The sequence below is a fragment of the Candoia aspera genome, chromosome 1, assembly GCF_035149785.1.
Source record: "Candoia aspera isolate rCanAsp1 chromosome 1, rCanAsp1.hap2, whole genome shotgun sequence".
Classification (NCBI taxonomy): domain Eukaryota; kingdom Metazoa; phylum Chordata; class Lepidosauria; order Squamata; family Boidae; genus Candoia; species Candoia aspera.
The window spans coordinates 38,170,461-38,183,033 of NC_086153.1; the positions used below are offsets into that span (position 1 = coordinate 38,170,461).

The following is a 12,573-nucleotide window of genomic DNA, read 5'->3' on the forward strand; positions in this document are numbered from 1 at the left end:
TAATTGAATCATGTTGTGTTCACATTAGGAAATGTGTAGGCTGCTCCTCTGTCTTGCAACGGAATTGACTGAGCCAGCTACTTTTGTAAAGCTGCCTTAGTTTTTATATTAAAGACATATTGTACAGCTTTTAAAAAACATGAATCTTCCTAAGCAGTGAGAGGCCGGACTCTAGTATTAGGTCCTCCATTCATTCCAGATCACTTCCATGCAGAAGAGCTCATGATCATAAATTGAAGCTGGTGGAGTAAAGATGGAAAGATTGGAATTGATACTTCTGGTTACTCCTCCCCAAATTTCTGCCACTGAAGTCAGCTGCCTTTGTGTGTCTACACACAGAACATGTACCCATCTGCTGTGCAAGTACCAGATTGGATCTTTCCTCGTGCAGAGCTTCTTGCAGCCCAGAGGAAGAAATCTTGAAGATGCTTTGAAAACTGAAATTAAACTGTGAAAGTTTAAATGGTCCAAATAATGACACCAGGTTGCCTTTTATAATTTTCTTCCTATATTATTTGTATAGAACATGTATATTCTATAACATAAACTGATGTGGGGAGGGAGGGAGGGGGCAATGTAGCAATACGTTTTTGCATGTGGGTGAAAGCAGTTCCCGCACCTGTGCAATATTGCCCCAAGTTGTTACAACAGGGTCCTACTGCATGATTCCTGGCACTGTTTTGATCCTCATTGTGGTATTTCACTGTTGTTTAAATCCAGTTTGGGTGTCTTTATTTTTTTAACACGCACTCTGGATTTAGTTATTGCTGCCTTTATTCTTAAAATAAATTATCAGGAGGGATGAGCTATTAACCATAATGTGGAATGTACAAGAACTACTGACTCAGTGCATGGGTTTGAGGTCAATTGCAGCACAGTTTTCAAATTGATTCCACGGGTAAAAATTCCAAAAGAGAGACAGAAGCAATATTTTTTTCTTTTATAAGTTTTAACAGCAGAATTTGTGGACTCCCCACCCCAGTGCAGCCTCTTATCTTCATATGAGAAAGTAGATGACAGGCTGCATTTACCTACTATGTTTGCGAAGACTGCTTGTAGTATGCTCAGAAAAAAGAAAAATCTTGAACCAAGGGTAACTGATTCCAAAAAGCTGGACTGTGCAACCTTAATAAAGGAAATAAAGCAAATTGTGGTAAGGATAGTGATTCCCAAACTGGACTAAGGGTCTGTCATATGCCATGGGAGAGACCGAAGTGTGTCTACAAAAAGAAGCTGCCATATTTGATGTTACTTCATCCCCTTTCTGTGCCTATAGGTGGAAACAAATATCCTTCCCAGGATAAGGTTTCTCTAGAGTTCCTGATTTAGGTTCTTCTACATTTTTACCAGGTACAGAAGACTCCACAAGCATAGGAAGCTGCCTCATTCTGGATCAGACTACTGGTCTGTTTAGGTTAGTGGTTGTTAGATGGATCTTTGCCAGCCCTTCTCAGAGATTTATAATATTTGCATGCGAAGTATACGCTGGACCATTTAATTATGACCATTCTGTCCCAAAGCCCTGATTAATATAGGAGAAGGCATGATGGCAGCAGGTCCAGTTCACTATGGCATTTTCTGTAGTTGCAAGGAACATGCCTGCTCGTTACTTTAGGCACTGACTGGAAAATCAGTATATTATGAACTGGACCTTTAGTAAAGACAAGAACGCACAGTGCTCCAGATAGCAACTTTAAAAACAATTTAGAAGGTGAGAAAGAACCTTGAGGCACCTTATTTATGGAAATCTTCTCTAGCTTTCCTTTGCCTTTGGTGTTTACAGGAGAAATGATCAAACACTTCCAGGGTTTTTTTGGCCGGGGGGGGGGGGGCTTCCAAAATTATTAAAAATTTTGCTTTAAAACAACAAAAGCTCAGGATATTGAATTCATGAAATTAGTTTTTAAAAAGGCATGCACGTAAGCTCTACCTTGAATGAAAATGAATCAAAATATAGCAAGTAAAATTCTAATATAAGAATGGTGGCTAGCCGATGTGCATGTTGACTTGCTTTCAAAAAAGCTTTCAGTTCTGAGAAATCTTTTGCACCCTTCTTGATTTGTTAATTAAATATAAATTGTTTGACTCTTCAGATGTCATAGGTGATAGTAAAATGTAAAATAATAGATGATACAGCTTGGGAAAACTCAAAACTGAAAGCAGCAGTGATTTAATAGAAATTAAGCAAGCAGTAAAGCTGTGCTGCACCACATTATGGTCAAGTAGTTCATACGTCATTTTTTATTTGGCCATGAGAGGCAACTGAAAGTGAGTATTTGCATAAAAGTTTCTGTTTATGTAGCTGGCCCTTATTCTCTTTGCCCATGTAATTTTATCTGGTCCTTGATTAGGTATGTATACTGGTGCAGACTATAAACATGATTCCAAATACTGTGCCACTTACTTCTGGTTTCACCAGCACCATGGAAAATGTGTAACTACCTTCAAAAAGTTACAGGTTTTGACTTCTCTTGAAGTCATCCAAAGTGCATTTGTAGAATCTAGACTCTTACGACTTCTCTGTATTATCAACAGCACCTCTGTGGTTTCTCTGTATTGTACTATAAATGTTCAACTCCTGCGCCTGCCTGGAATGTGTGGAATGCTAGTCCACTTAGTGGAGAATCATCTGTCCCCTGTATTACTTCAACCTATTGTTTCAGAAGTCCAGTGAATTAAAATACACACCAGGGTCTCCAACAAGTGAAATGCACATGCAGGTGCAAGTTGTCCTCAACTACCTGACAGTGGTCACCAAGGAGAGAGAAAACAAAGTGCTAACCGTATCTTGGAAATGGGGAAGTTAAGAGTGTATTAGATTAAAGTTCTTTGCCCATCTTAACAGGCAAATGACTTTCCAAACTGACAGGGCTGATTAGCTGGCACTGTGTTCTTAAAACCAGGAGCAATGCACAACCTCAACAACTACTTGCCACCCTCTCTTGTCCATATATTATAGGGCTGTGCAGCACTTCAGATTCAATTTCAAAAAATGCTTGAGAATGCACAGGGGAAAGGAACATGACCCTTGACTGCAACTCCTTAAAGCAGCTGTACCCTGTATCATGTGACAGGTGTGTGATTTCTTGGAAAAGATGCAGGTGCATTAAGGTGTGCCAAGGTGCAATCTGCTGTGCATTCTGTAGCACCTTATAGGAAGAAAGCCATGTTAGTCTATGGTAATAAAAAGTCCGGAGGGCTCTAGAAGAACCTTTTCTGACTCACATTTTATTAAAAGACGTAGGCACTTGCAAGCTGCAGCTCACTTCTGATGCACAGAGTGGCTAGATTGATACAGAATTTAAATTGGGGCAAGGTGGTGGGAACGGGGGAAAGACAGGTTGGTTATGCAGATGCAGCTTTATCCCACAGGTTACCTATGCATCTGGTGGAGTGAGCTGCAACTCACAAAAGCGTATGACTTTTAATAAAATGTATTGGAAAAGGTGTTACCAGAGGCCTCCTGATTTTTTAAAGCATCTTTTGGAATTGTGTCTGAAGCACTGCAGATGTCTACAGTTACAGATGCAGCAGGGGAGACACATGTGGAAGTCTGTTGCTTTACATGCTTAGCTCTTGATAAATCAAGCATCGCTTTGGTAGCTCTATAGGAGGGAGATTCCTTGTTTGATAATGTTGGTCAATAACTTCCTTGATTTGATTTGTTACCTTAATTTCAAATAGAAATGACAATGTTGTTAATAGGAATTTGATCTGTATATTTGCATGTTGCCTGCAAAATCTGATCTATTGAAAGAGGAAAGGAAATGGATTAACAGCTAGCATTATGCTGCTCAGATTGATACCGTGCAAAATGCCAGAAATTCTTTCTGTTCCAACCACAGTGATGCCGATAGACAGCGTTTGGCACAAACTTCTTGATTAAGAGTTTGCCAGTAATCTTGTCTGTGTGTCATAGGATCCTGTATATAAATTTGACCATATTTTAAATGGGAATAATTACCAGAAGTATCTTTCAGCACAAACTGGCTTGTGTTGGTTGCCCACATGGACCCAGCATAATGTGCCTAGACGTCATCTCTCTCTATTCACCAAAGCATATTTTCTTTTTAAAATGAAACCTTTTGCTCATGCTTCTGTACCTGGAGCGCTCCAGCGTTAATACAAAATTCTTCTGTAGACTTCATCCATGGTTGGGATCTTGGGAGTTCCATGCATGCACCTTATGTTGGAGGACTCCTTTGTTCTTTCCTTAGATTGGGGCAGATGCTGCTCTTTAGAATACTCTAATTTGAGGAGTGGCTTTTTCTTAGGGGTGGGTGTATGGAAATGAGCTGCTGTAGGAAGGGGGGCTTCGAAAAGTCCTAGTGCATGAGCAGCAGCAACTGTGCTGCCCTTTTGCATCCCTTGTCCTCCCCCCATCCCTCAATTTCTTAAAAGGCTTGGCTGGCCCAGTGCCTTGAGATGTGTACACATCCATATGTGTTAACTGAGAGCATGGAAGCACAATGAGCTTGCTGCCATGGCTTAAGGCAAACTTATTATAAGCCTAGTACATATTTTTAAAATTCTGTGAATTATAACGTAAACAGTAAATGACACGATATTGGCACTGTGTGGCCCAAACCCAAGCTTTCTTTTTTCCGCAGACATTTATCTATCTATATAGATACCTATATCTAAAAACTAAATCAAATAATGCCCATTTGGTTTTCCAGTTCACTGCAGGTTTTGTGCCTTGACAGCCCCACTGTGAACTTAGTAGACTTGTGGGTTTTTAAAATCTTGATATAATTTAACATATATAACCTTTTTGTCTATTAGAGGATTTTAAAAAAATAAAATTTCCTTTTAAATAGTCCTGCCAAAACATTTTTATGAAGAATTTTCTTTGGTTGTGGAGAAACCAGATATAAATTTCTTCCCAGAGAATTACTAAGACTTTCAATGCTTTTATTTTCTTTCAATGATTGTAAATATTTGAGTATTTATTAGATTAGAGCAGTTCTTCTCATCTGAGCCAAATGTTACCTGTGTGCAATGTTTCCTCTTTTCTTACTATTTCATGTAAGATTTTTTTTTTGTATAGCAGCAGAAATTTCTCTAAACTTCTTTTTGTAAAATTGAACTTGTTAAATACTGTAGGTTCCCCCTTTCTTTGTACTTAATGCACTCTACTGTTTCATAATGCTGTAACTTGTAGAAACGTTGTATATTTATTTTCTGCTTATTTAAGTTCTTGTAAAGTCTTTTTTTCCTTTAAATTTTACTTAGCATATATGAAAATAGTGATTGATCAGTTTAGAGCACTGTCTACTAGTTTGGGATAGTTGGCCCTATTTTAGATGATATTAACCCCCCTACTTTCTCTCATTGCTCTTGCCTCCTCCTCTGGCTTGTTACAGGGTTCAAGCATGAAGTGCAAGCAGAGAGTAGAATTCCACGGTGTCATTAGGAAAGCCCCATACCCAAGGGCCACATACAGCATCTCACTTGAAGTTTTGAAACATTTGTTCTACATAACTTTTTTGTGGGGACTGATGGTGGCTTTCAAAGAAATTTTGACTAAAGCAACATGCAGTGCTCTGAATTAGTCTTCAAAAATGATAGGATGTGACCTAAGAACTCGCATGGGCATCTTGTGTGTTCAGTCAGAATTCAGTTGACCCCAACAACCCACCACAAAAATCAGTATCTGTAGAAAATTCATGAAATGCCAGATAACCTTTTTGGTGCTTCCTGTTTCTTCCTTGAATTGTGCTAATTATTAAGGGCTGTTAATACTGCATCCCTTGACCTCAGTTTATGTAGCACAGGATATGGCTGTTACCTCATGATCAAGAAGTACCTGCAATTTATTCAAGAACTACTAAATTTTTAGGGGATGAGTGAAATTTTGCACCCTGGTTTAAAGACCACTAGTTACTGTATGACAGACCTCGTCATCGAGTACAAACATCAACGTAGCACTGATCTTGTACTGATTAATCACTAATTGGTTTCATAGAACCCAGCATATGTAGCATTTTTATTGCAGTTTCCCTGGCTTACTTGTGTTTTGCACTGATGAAAATTTGACAGGGTAATTGCCACTTTACTTGTGCAATACTGCTGTAAATAACTGCAGATCCTTTTTTTTTAAGATGCAATCCTTTATGTTCTTAATAATGGATTTTATATGAATAAAACTTTCAACTATTCATTGTGTACTTGTTTCTCATTTATCAGCAATTTTCTCCACAGATTTGCATATTTTTATTGTTGCATTTCATAAATCTGCATGCAGTTCGACTTAAACATCTCGGCACCGTACTTGTAACGTAGTCCATGAGGCTGAAGGTAGCAGATGCCTTGCCTGCCTGCCTAAATAAACTCAGTAATACCATTTCTAAAATACATAGTGCCTAGCTACTGCTAGAGTAGCGTAAGCAGTGAAATGAACAGGGGAATTAAAACAAGTCGGTTTGAGAAAAGGATATGATTTTTAAAACATGTAGGGAAAATTGAATTAATAATGTGAGGGTGTATTAGATTTGCTTTTTCTGTCATCTTTTTGAGGGGAGATTTTCTAAAATCCAGGAATGTCTTCCTTTTGGGCAAATACAGTAACAAGTTAGTACAAGTTAGTTAAGTAGGGATAGCTGCTATGGCAGACAACATGTGGGCTTCCTGGAGGGAGATGGGCACTACATAGCCTGCTTTGGAAACAGAATAATCTACAAAGAAAACCTTTGGGAGGATCAGCATGGCTGCTCCTAACATTTTAATATGGCTCATATGTTGACCTATTGGTTATTTCTTCAGCACCCTATTTACTGTATCCTTAAACTGTTGGTAACCCAAAGTGTTGAGTCTGTTTAAATTTAGTAATTTGTTGCTGCCTCATCTTGTGGAATAGCCCAGGCCCTGAGGTAAGGATAGCTTTGTCCCTGCTGACATTTAAGAAGGAACTGTGAGGTGAGTTGGGCTGAGAGAGAGGGACTGGCCCAAGGTCACCCAGCTGGCTTTCATGCCTAAAGCGGGACTAGAATTGGTTTCTAGCCCAGCACCTTAACCACTGAATTGGGATTCCCCATTTGCTGATTGATTGTGTTTAGAAATACCCTACTACTTTTTTGGCTTCAGTACAACCACTTATAAATGACCTCTGGTGGGACTTGGATTGAGGGAGGACAACCATCCTTTTCCTAGATCTTTGAGCTGCTTTTGATACTTTTCACCACAGTACTCTGGACTGCCTGCAAGGATCGGGAGTTAGTGGCACTGTTTTATAGTGGTTCTGCTACAATCTAAGAGGACGTAGGAAAAAGTCAAATCCTTAGATTCAGGTCTATTACAAGACATCACAGGGTTTGGTCTTCTCCTTTATCTATATGAAACTGCTTGAAGATTTGGAAACTTCAGCTGGTCCAAAATGCAGCAGCCTGCATGCTTACTGGCCAGTCTTGATATTTCCATATTATACCGTTGTTGTAGAAGCAAGGTCAATGCATCTATTGCTTAATCTGAATGACAAAGATTGAGCCAATGAGGCTCTGGATAACTATAGGATATTCTTACTAGAGTGCCCATTCACATCATCTGTAAGTCAACATGGATGCAAACAAAGTTATCATTCCATCCTCCAAAATTGGAGGAACGTTATGGGATATTCACATCCAAAGCCTGCTTCTCAACTTGCAACTTGCTGCCCTGAAAAGTCTAGTTAATTCACTCATTGCTTGAAGGCATGAAAAAGTTTCATGTCTGCTGCTGAATTCCTAGATGTGGACACGCTGATAAACAGTCTGCCTTTCCAAGCAGCTGCATTTTGATGGGGAAACAGAGTGATAGGGTTTCAATCAGCCTGTGCATGCTGTGCTGAATCAGCAGGCTGCCTGAGCTCTGGCAGTATGCCCTCATTGAAGAAGGGCCTCCATGGCTCCCTTACCTCTTGTGCAACCTGCCAGGCAGCCCTGCTTCAAATCCCAAGGGCGAAAGCATGGCCAGGTGAAAGCATGGGCCTGGGACAAAATGGATATTTTAAGTCAAGAAGATACTGTGTAAAGTTACTTCAGCATGTATAAAGGGAAAAATGGGTGGGTATTTCTCTATAGATTTCATAACCAAGACAGAAATTTGCTTGGTACTGAGCATGCACTCTGGGTCTACTATCTAATTACAAGCAGATGGGGTGTGTTTGTACATAAGAGAGAGACTCTTACAGGGGACAATGTGGGACAATATTCCATTTAACTGGAACAGTCATGGAAAAGATCTCCATTGGGTCATTTGACTTGAGGGTTCTACTTTTAAGACATTTCAAATTAACAAGGCTCCTAGGCCCAAGATCATCTCAGGGATGATCCTCAGCAACCACTGATAGAAATTGGAGTTCCATATTCTAGCACCCCAGTGACTGATGGAAAAGGAGACAGTGTCTGATCTGGCCATGGAACTCATCTCAGTGACAACACTAGCAAGGCACCAAGAAAACTCTCCAACAGACATTCCATCCTCCTATTCTCTCTAGAGGGCCACTCTCAGAGAACATTCTACCATTCATGCTATGAACCGGGTCAGTCCAGACAGGCCATTAGGCCTGGCTGATTCAGGATTAATCCACTGCTCCCCATAATCACCTGATCAGTTTTAGATGTTTGCAAAATTAACACATTTTTTCTGATTAATTCTAAATTGGATACAAGAGGGGGAAGCATGATCATTACCAGTCTACCTTGTAAATTACATTATCTCGGTTCGATTTTGTTGTATGCTTAGGCTTTTCACATAGTGAGAAGCAGACAGAAGGAATCATACTCAGAGTGGGTTAACTTAACTTTCCTTACTTAAAAAGGGGAAAAATATGCAAGATCATCTTGGCATACTTGAATTTAAGAGGAAGACTTGGTTTAGGCTGTGCTGTGCTTCATCTAAACTGCCATGGCTTCTTAAAAAGTATCATGTAATCATAAAACTCTTCAGCCAAGGTGCAATGTAATATGGCAGCCCCTCCTGATGTAGGCCATGTATACAGCCATCCATTCTTTGGACAGTTGTAATAACAGCATTTGTATTCCATTAAGACCTGTCAAGAGCGATTTCATGACCCAGCCCTGCTACAGTTAGCTGCAACAGTCGGAACAGCTGTGGCGCAGCGTGGAGATGCCTTTCCAAGCCCAGAGCAACTCATATCCCACAGGTGCTAAAGAAACAGCAGCAGTAACTGTTTATACAATCCAGAAGCTCTCATTACACTTCAGATGCTATGGTACCAATAAATATTCCTTCTCACTACCGTGGAGGCAAAAAACAATTTAAACCAGTGTTTCTCAGACTGAGACTTGCAGATCCTGTATCTGAGATACTCAGAGATGGGCCTGCCGACATGTATATGCCTCTACCCACAGATACCTACTATAGAACCAACTTAGCTGGACATCAGTCTACAACATTTAACAGCATTTTTGGTTGTGAGTTCACATGTATGCATTATATTACCATCTGAACTTCAAAATATTCAAGAGTAATGGCTCTGGAGGCAGACTGATTTTTTTAAAAAGGCAAATATTAATTATTTCATGTTATGGGAGTTGACTGAAGCTGCTGTATTTGTTCTAGTGATGGAGAAATCTGTGGATTCCACTATTTTTTAAATTGTATTACCGACCTACAGTTGGAACCAGAGTCAGTCATATTTAAAATAATTTAGGCCAAATTTAAGCCCTAATTCATTAAGACTTAGGTGCAAATTATTCATGCTTACCTTACTTGGCTCAGTCATTTCCTTGGGTATGCTTATATAAGTATGCTTAAATTTGCAATTAGAACAATGTTTTTAAAGTTTTAATTTCTCCCCCCCCCCTGTTGTTTTCCATCACAATTATTCTGGACTGAAAAGCAGATTATAATTTTCAAATAAATAAAATGAGAAATGTGAGTAGATAGAAATTGTGGAAACAGAACTGATCTCTTTTCAGCATCCACCCAAAACCTCAAAGTGTCCCTCTCCTAAAACTTTTAAGTGGAGCCAGTATTTAAGTTAGCTATATGGAATGATTATTGGCTACCACTGCATCACAGGAACAAATGAGAGTTAAATGAAGCCACATGATTTCCAGGAAAGTGTTATGAATGACAGGAAGTTCTCACGAGCCGCTGGGCTGGTGTCCCTCAGAGTGTTTGCTATTGGTCAGCTTAAGGCTTGAGTACAGCCCAAGGGTCCACAGCAGCAACCTGAAAAGGGTACACGCTCTCTGCAAGGGCTACCGAATGAAAATACTTCGGTGTGATGGAGAAGCAAAGGAAAAGTTGTAGCACGGGAATTCCAGAACTGGCATGCTCTATTGGTGGAAACGGGAAAAGCTGAGTTCCGAGTATGCCTTTCAAAGCTGCCTCCAAATCCACTTTTATTCTCTTTCTTTCTTTCTTTCCCACTCCAGGGAAAGGGCTGATTCTCGTCCTATCACCACCATTGGGTGGGAATTACATCTGCCAACTTCAGGGCTGGTACACACCCTCCCCCGCCCCAAATCAGGGTTAAGTCTGGGGAAGCCCTTTCACTCCACCTAAGTTCCAGGGTCAGAGAGGCAAGGGGCACAGAAGCGTGCAAGGGAGCTGGGAGGGGAACATACAGCTACAAACCTTGCTCTCTCTCTGCCTTCATAGAAGAAGAACTGATCCATTTATCCTCACTGGGACGCCTAGAGAACATAGGAGTACAGCAGCCCTGAATTAACCATTAAGCAAAATAAGCATGCTCTTAGGGCACCAAAGGAAGGGGGACACCACAAAGTTTTCCCCCTAGCTATCATGCCCTAACTCTTCCACTGCCACAGTCAGCTTTAGTCAATTCTTTTGTAATTGCCTTATCTGCTGTGTTTGACTTTAATCTTGTTGGCTTGTTAAAAAATGTTTTCTTTGGCACGGGAGTGACTAAAGTTTAAAAGCTTGTTTTGGAAGTCTCATCAGATATCTCATTTGTTTCCGTCTCACACCGGGAGACTTTTGCTTCCACTGAGGGGCACCATTCCTGGCCTGTGCTTAGGGCATCAGCTGGCCTTAATCTGGCCCTGGTGCACAACTCTTAACGCACCCTGCTCTGGATGCCGGAAGGAGGGCAGAGGAAAGGAGAAAGAGCAGTCGGTGCTACAGAAGTCTGGTGGTATACAAATAGAAATAGAAATACAGTCCCTCCCTCCCTCCCCTCTTAACTTTAATGGTGCTTCTCAACAAAGATGAAAATCTGTCCTTGGGGTATGGCCAGGTGTACCTAAAAAAGCATCAGCTCTGGAACCACAGTTATGAGGCAGTTGTCAGAACGGGATAAATGCATGGAAAATTTGTCTTCAGAGCTGGAAGCAGAATCTGGCTAAGCTGGAGATTCACTGGTTGGTAGCTTACCATCCTCATTATATGCCTCATCACCCTCCCTGGAAAAGCTTTGCAGTTGAAATTATTGAGTTCTAAACAAAACACTGTCTATGCTTTGAATCTGGGCTACTACGAGATTTTTTTATCCATCATGACTGCATGAATTGTAGCCAGTAAAGTTGCCTACAGCTGAATCAATCAATTTATCAATTGACTACAATTGTTTGCAGGCAGAACCAGTATTTCTGAAACTGTATTTTCTTTCTTCTTAGATCATACATGAACGTATGTATCTTAGCAACTGTTTTCTTGGAACAGCCGTTCCAAGTATGTGAGAAAAAGCTTCAGTTAAAATGGTGCTTGCACTCCATAGTTTTTATAAACATAGCAGAATGTAATTATCTTTATATCTGTTGTTTGATTTGGGCTCAAAGAAAAGGTTAAAAAACGAGAATACGGTTTTGTATAGGTTTGAATATGTTGATCTATGGATAGAAACACAAATCTACGAAACCATCACTATACTTTAAATAAATATGCTGGAGACAGTTTGGCGTAGTGGTTGTAAGGCACCAGGCTAGAAACTGAGACGGTGATTCTAGTCCTGCCTTAGGTGCAAAGCCAGCTGGGTGACTCTGGGCCAGTCGCTCTCTTTCATCCCTAGTATTGATGGTATTACCTAGTTGGATAATGAAACGTCTGCAGGCAAACAACCAACCGTACCAAGGACTCCACATTCAGTCCTTGTCTTCTATTGAAAATTGCAGGGACTTGTCCAGGCAGTTGCCAGGAGTCAACATTGACTCAAATGCACCAAAAAAAGATATGCTACCCATTTGACTATAGCAAGGAACTGTATACTTGCTCAAACTTAGCCATTTGCTAATTGTTAATGGGCCACGTAAAGGTTCCTGCTCACCTTTTCATTTTTAAGTAGAACTTTAAATGGATAGCCCTTGGTGGATTATGCTCTAAAATTAGGGTATTTGACCACGCTATGACTGATTAATTGGAACCTTTTTTGTAGCTGATCAGTGTTGGGTAGGAAGTTCATACAAACAAATAATATACCTACTATTATAATGTTTGATAAAGTAGGCCAGCATTGGTAAATAGATCTCCTAAAGGTGAAATCCTTTATACGTTTATCTGTAAGCTCCATTGATACTAATGAGACTTGCTTCAGAGTAAACACATATAGCACTTCACTGTTAGGTTGTTCAAAAATAAAGGTTGAACTCAAGAACACATGTAGAACCT

The 12,573-nt window shown here is 40.1% G+C and overlaps 1 long non-coding RNA gene across 1 annotated transcript; it reads left to right on the forward strand.

The window, feature by feature from the left end:
* Positions 1-1,884: 1,884 nt before the first annotated feature.
* Positions 1,885-6,161, forward strand: LOC134496422 (uncharacterized). The gene is made up of 2 exons (XR_010067891.1): positions 1,885-2,631; positions 2,664-6,161. It is a non-coding gene; the product is annotated as an uncharacterized LOC134496422 (long non-coding RNA).
* The last annotated feature ends 6,412 nt before the right edge of the window (positions 6,162-12,573 follow it).